This window comes from Electrona antarctica, assembly GCF_951216825.1.
Source record: "Electrona antarctica genome assembly, chromosome: 19".
NCBI lineage: Eukaryota > Metazoa > Chordata > Actinopteri > Myctophiformes > Myctophidae > Electrona > Electrona antarctica.
Genome location: NC_136800.1, coordinates 7,890,710 through 7,897,755, shown reverse-complemented (window position 1 = coordinate 7,897,755; position 7,046 = coordinate 7,890,710).

The window sequence follows — 7,046 nt, the reverse complement described above, 5'->3', positions numbered from 1 at the left end:
GACAAAAACAAAACAGCTTTGGATTTCGACCATGAGAGGAGGAAGGGTGTCTTAAACATTTTCTACAAAGATCATAAAGCAGGCTATTAGGACCAGTGAGATCACACAAAGTCAGCTCTCAGAGGGGCAATGTGTACTATCCAGTTGTTCCAAATTTGGTAGAAATTGTCTAGTCTAGTTCTTAGGATGTATGTTAATTCTTCCATTTTGAAAATATCCAGGACTATTCCGTGCCAATCGTCCATTGTGGGTGTGTTATGTAATATTCTATGGAAACAAGAAGACAAGTGTGAAAATTCACACACTTTTCCCATCGGATGTGCAAAATCTTCGAAAATATACAGAATATTTATAGTAACCTTTTCTGTCTGGTTGTAATTTACCTAGTAAACAGACAGTATAGTTAATGGTAACTGTACATACATTCAGAAACCCATTGCATACTATATATTTAGTGCCAGAATCTAAGCTTATCTAAGCTTATCTTGGCTTTTTGTGTGTTTTACTCGTTCCTGTACCTCTCAGTGTTCTATAGAGGGTACAGTATACGCGTGACATAATCATCCTACCTGGAAGTTATTTCGGTAACGCCTACTGAGTGGCAAAAAAACTACTTTCTGGCCTTAACATACATCCAAACATCTCATCTGATTGCATTAAACAACTCACTATGCCACTCGCTTTGCCACTTGATTTTCCACTCACTTTATGCATGTGCATACCCTCTATTATTGCTGCCATGACACCTGAACAGGGACCCTACCGGCTGCAACTGTCATATCAATACAATAATCTGTGCCACTTATTTTATCAACAAATGATTTAATCACAGAGTCACTATGAATTATTGTATTGCTGTAATATAACTCTATGATTAAGGTAAGCTAAATGCCTGAAATATTTTTCACAATATGTTTCAGAAGGAGCAAGTGCATTTCCCAGCAGCATCTGCACTCGCTGTCCCACCAATGATCAAGTAAATGTTTACCAGCTTCAGTTAGATAAGAAGTCCTCTCTGGTTGGTGAAACTACTTTAAAAATTGGGCGTACCCATTTATCAACTGGATATAAATAATAGTCACACAACTAGGGCCACTACCACCTTGTCTGACTGCAGCCTGCAGACACTCTTGGCTCTTTTTGAGAAACCCGCTAGCTAGTCCACATTACAGGTAAGACACTATGTTCGACATACAAAAAAAGACATTGAAAGTCATTGAGAATATACTGTACAAAGAGACTCAAACGGAATGTAATTGACTTTGAAAAAGCTAGGCTGTTTTAAATTGAATAAACATGTCGCATGCCACACACACACACACACACACACACACACACACACACACACACACACACACACACACACACACACACACACGTACAGTACAGTACATTATGCACATACTATCAACATAAAAGCCACCAGAAATGTATTTAGCTCCTCTCTCTCTCTCACCTCTCATGCAGAGTTCATTGTGACTGGGTCATCATGGCATTCTGCCCATCTCTCATGCTGGGTCTGCTGTTCCTCTGTGGCCTGACTGCTGTCCACGGGGGTATTGTCAGCATCAGCGAAATGTCTGCAGACAATTTGTCCGGAGACCCTTTTGGGAATCCACCTGATCCCTACGTCAAAGTCTGGTGGGGCGGTGACTTTGGTGCTCAGACCGAGTACATCAAAGACACCAAGAATCCACGCTGGTCTTCAACGTTCTACTTCCCCGACAAGGAACTTGGTGACGAGCTGAAACTGGAGGTGTGGGACAAGGACTTGAACTACGATGACCTTCTGGGAACCTGCAGCACACGTATATATACTGGCACTAATTCTGAGAAATGTAGTGTGCACAAGGGGACTTTCTTTTACACAGTTGAATATTCCGCATAGGAAATATAGTGATATGTAAAGAAGTTATGGTACCCAGCCTGTACCGCACGTGTATACTGTAACAATAAAGAATATTGCATCTTGAATTATTTCTGCAATGCCTCTTTATTACTTTACCATTATTACTTTTATTATATTCATTAGATTATTCCTCAGATGTCAGATGTCATCACCTTTTTCCCACTACAGTAGAACAATATGGTGCAATGCCACAGCCAATTTAGTCCTCCCTAATACAGTTGGGTGCCACCGATATTGTCCCTTATCATTTGACCCATTTAGGCCTGACCTCAAAATCCTTCTAAATCCTCCAGTTTTCTGAAATAAATATCTTCACGATTTAAAAAAAATAGCAGACCTACAAGCTCGTAGCGCGCCACTCGGTGGCGCGCTATGAGCTTGTAGATCTGCTATTTTTCAATAGCTAAATTATAACATGTTTAAAACACCAAAAGGGGTTCCCGCCCAAAATGGGTTAACTGTCCTTTTGCGCAGATCATGCAAACCTCAGCAAAAAGAAAAGGACAATATCGATGGCCTCCAACTGTACCTGCTGTTTTCCACCAAGAAGTCTGCAATTGAATACTATGAATATAAAAAAATATAGCTTAAGGGGAACAGTAAGAAGCAGGCTTTTACACAGGTAGACAGACAGGTACAGAGATCTCCATATGGGCACAAAAGGGACAAACAAGAATACAGGATACAAGGGGAACTCTAGAATAGATGTGAATGCTGCAGCATTCACACCCAGTAAACGGGGAAAAAGTACATTATTTTGTTTGTTTTTAGTCACTGCATTTAGTGAGGATGAGTCACAACTCTGAGTCAAAGAAAGTTATTGTGGAATTCTAGATAAACATTAGGCCTATCATGATGATAAGGCATACAGTAAGGGTTATATCTGGAGAATTAGGATGTGAGAATGTATTTGTACAATATGTGCATGAATGTACAGGCACACTACACAGTCAGGTATGAATGTACAGGCACACTACACAGTCAGGTATGAATGTACAGGCACACTACACAGTCAGGTATGAATGTACAGGCACACTACACAGTCAGGTATGAATGTACAGGCACACTACACAGTCAGGTATGTGAGTCAAGGAGTCGCAGAGTCACATTAGTTTTTGGTTCCTGGCCTGTACGTGGCAAAGCAGCACCACAATAGAGGGTATGCGTGTGACATCATCATCATACCTGTACGTTATGCGGGAACGCCTACTGAGTGGAAAAAAACTGCTCTCTGGACTTGACAGCCCATACATCCAAACAGAAAAGTCCTATCTGATTGCATTAAACGACATTAAATAACATTAAACTCACTTTACCACTCACTTAATTTGCCACTCGATTTGCAATTGACTTTATGCATGCGCATACCCTCTATTCAAAAAAAGAATAAAAGGAACACACCAGCACCTCACAGATATGCTATAGACACGTGTGTACCATGTTCCGATCAAGTGTGTAATTCTGTTTCCACTGTGGTGCCTTTCTCCTTCCTTTCCTTACTCAACAATTAGCATCTAAATCAAATCCCTCTGCCCACCATAATGCATCTCCCACTGTACATCATCATCATCATTCTGTTCTTCTCATTTCCTTCTGTTCCTTCTGCTCCCCATTAAGGAGAGGTGAAGCAACGTCTTACTACTGGACAGTAAGAAGAGCGTGGAGAGGTACTTCATAGAAATATTGTCCGTTTGATAGCAGCCTACAGTAGTTCACATGTGTGGCCTGATGTAAACAAAACTTGCAGCACCCATGTAGCTCAGTGCTTCTCAACCCTATCTGGATAAGGGTCAACTTGAACATCTCAAAAGCGTTTGTTGGCCCACCCATCTGACCACTTAACACAGCAGCTGAATATCTGCCGTGTTAATGATCAGATTGGTGGGCCGTGTGCATTTTCAGAGCATGTGATTTTTAATGATCAATCGATCGATTGTGTTCTAGCTTAGATTAATATACTTTAAGTTTAACTATTTATGATGAAAACTCCTGATGGCCCACAGGTTGAGAATGGCTGCATTGATCCATGGATGCAGAAGAGATGGAGTGTTGAGATATAGTGGAAGTTGAAAGCTTCCTGTCTGGCCCACTATAGCCTTCAGGTTAATAGACTCCTCATCACTGGTGGCAGCTCTGCAAATATCCCTGTGTCAGTCTGAATGAGGAAGTGGATTGACACGCACGCACGCACGCACGCACGCACGCACGCACGCACGCACGCACGCACGCACACACACACGCACACACGCACACACACACTTTAACCGTAATAATAGAACTATTTCTAATATATCTTTTCACCATCCAAAGGCAAACATATAATGTAAAAAAAACTCCTCCTTCCTTGACCCCCATGTTGCACATGCCTTACAAATCCACCCCTCCCCCCCAGCACGCACACACGCACACGCACACACACACGCACACGCACACGCACACACACACACACACACACACACACACACACACACACACACACACACACACACACACACACCTGCCCACTCATCCAATTTACGTCATATGTGTCTGAGCAAATCGGCTGTCGGTATACTGTATGTCTGTCGGTCGGTATGTCTGTCGGTCGGTATGTCTGTCGGTCGGTATGTCTGTCGGTATGTATGATCTTATTTTAATGAGGTTTAGGACACAAGAAACACGTTCCTGGGGGTTTTTGTGTGTGTAATATGTGTTTTTAGATATTTTAGTATTTCAAACTAAACGACTTCACTATTTTTCTGGCCAAAAAGAAAAAAAATGGGGCACCCTGCCCCTTTTTTCTTCTTTCTAATAATTTGTTTGGTCCAAAAAATTGTGTTTATTGTCATGATTTATCAGGATCCGAGTTGGCTTTGTCCGAGGCTTAAAGGACTTGAGATAAGTACAGTACTTTCTGAAACATCTATGGAAAAATGAATGGGAAAATCTCTTCCGGTGCCCTCGAAGGGGGGCACCTGACGCTCTAGTGTACATTTCAAATTGTGCTAGTGTTATCTATACCACAAATATGTTATCGATACTACAAATACTATTAACATTGAGTGACTGCAGTTTCTTCCAGCGGTGAAATATCCCTTTAATGGTTAATGTGGTTAAACGCTAACGTGACATGGATGCGTTCCAGGTCTCAATGGGTTAACCCTTTTTATGCATATTTGCTGAATGGCACCGATGGCACAACGTGACGTCGGCCTACAGTGACCATGTGACCACCGTGTGAACAAACACGCTATGTTTTCAGCCATGAATTATATTTAGAGAACCCCAAAATCTCAGCCCGCAGCAGCATATCAGTTGTAGAGATATTGCCACTGATTTATTCAAAACAAAATCACACCTGTGTGAAGTGAGGGGCGCTCTTATCATCATACATCATCATTCATCATACATCACATTCCGTGCCCAACCCATCAAATCATCAGAAATGTCATTCCGGCCAATCACAATTTGCGTCTTCATTTTTCTGTCCTCACTTTTGTCTTCGATGTTTGTGTTTACACGAAAAGCTGGGCATAGGGGGGGCTAGCGCCCCTCAAGAATACAAATACTTAAACAAAAAGACTCTGGTAATGTTTGACATGAATATTCAATTTTTGTTCTGTGTCCATATTGTGGTATTTGTTGTTTTTCTATATGTTGTGGGTGGTTCTACTGTATATGCATTGTATTGCGATCGAACAGATGTGAAATTTCAGAGCCTCAATAAAAATACATGGAAAAAAACCAAAAACAAACTTGCCTAAAATAAATAAATAAATACAAATACAAATACATAAAAATGTATACAGTTGAATAGTGTGTTTCATAGGTAGAATATTAAAATATTCTATGAAACCCCTAGTCTGTGCAAATGTGTGCCTGTGTATAGCTGAAAGACCAGCCCCATGCAGTCTCCACTGTTGTGAACAGAATTTATACAGTTGCTATAAATAGCAAATACCTAGGCCTGCATAACCCACGCCTCGTCTGTCTTTTTGTCACTAAACAGCCGAGTCAAGATTCATTGTGAATGTAAAAGCACAAGCTTTGTATCCTTCAAGGCACGATAATAAACCGTGCCAATTGCTTCATTTATAGGCTACTTAGTCTTACAGCTCAGTGGCCTTGTGGTTAGCGTGTCCGCCCCCAAAAATGGGACCCAGTGACCCCCTGCTTGGCACTCAGCATCAAGGGTTGGATTGGGAGTAAGTCCTTGCGACATACTAGCGTCATGTCCAGGGGGTGTAGTTTGTACATCATGTCCAGGGGGTGTAGTTTGTACATCATGTCCAGGGGGTGTAGTTTGTACATCAAGCTGCCTACAGAAACAGGAGATATGCTCGCCAAGGCTTACTTACTTATTCTTACAGCACATGGCCTGGGTTGAGGTTGTAGATCTGGTTGTTACAGATCTTTGGCATGATGCGTTGTGTGTGCGATTCAGGCTTATCAAGCATATACTAGGCCACAACCTGACTCCCGAAACTTCAGAAAAATATGAACAAAGAAATGTGCGACAGTTTGTTTGCTGCATTATCAAATGTTCTCACATGACTGAATAAGTTAATTTCGTATTTCAAACTATTTGAGCATGGTGGATTTAATTGTGGTTATTGTTGAACAAAGATAAGCTTGAACAAAATGTGTAGTTATTCCATCTTTCAAGATGCAAGATAGATAGCAGTTGTGATGTGCCTATGATGCATCCGTGACGCATTATGAAATTGTGGATCTGCTATTTTTGGTGCATCCCTGATGTCAGCAGTGTATCGGACTGACCCGACACTCCCTCGGGTTGTCAGCGACCATTGACCAAAGTAATGTAATGTAGTAACTCTAAATTATACTTAAAACTCATTCAGTGCCACCTGGTGAACACCAGTTTTGGCCCTCGTTGCCACCGAAGCCCATTATAAATAAAAGAAAGAAAATGAAATTCTATTGTGCATGTAATGTGCATGTCATCACCTGACATGCAGATTAGAGCAATTAAAAATATGGAGAAAAAAAAGAAAAAAAAGAATATTAAAAAAAAGGCGTCCAAAGGCGCCATTGGCACTCGCCGCCACCAGGGGGAGGCGTCCAAAGGCGCCATTGGCACTCGCCGCCACCAGGGGGAGGCGTCTAAAGGCGTCCTGTGGCACTGAGACAGTTAAGT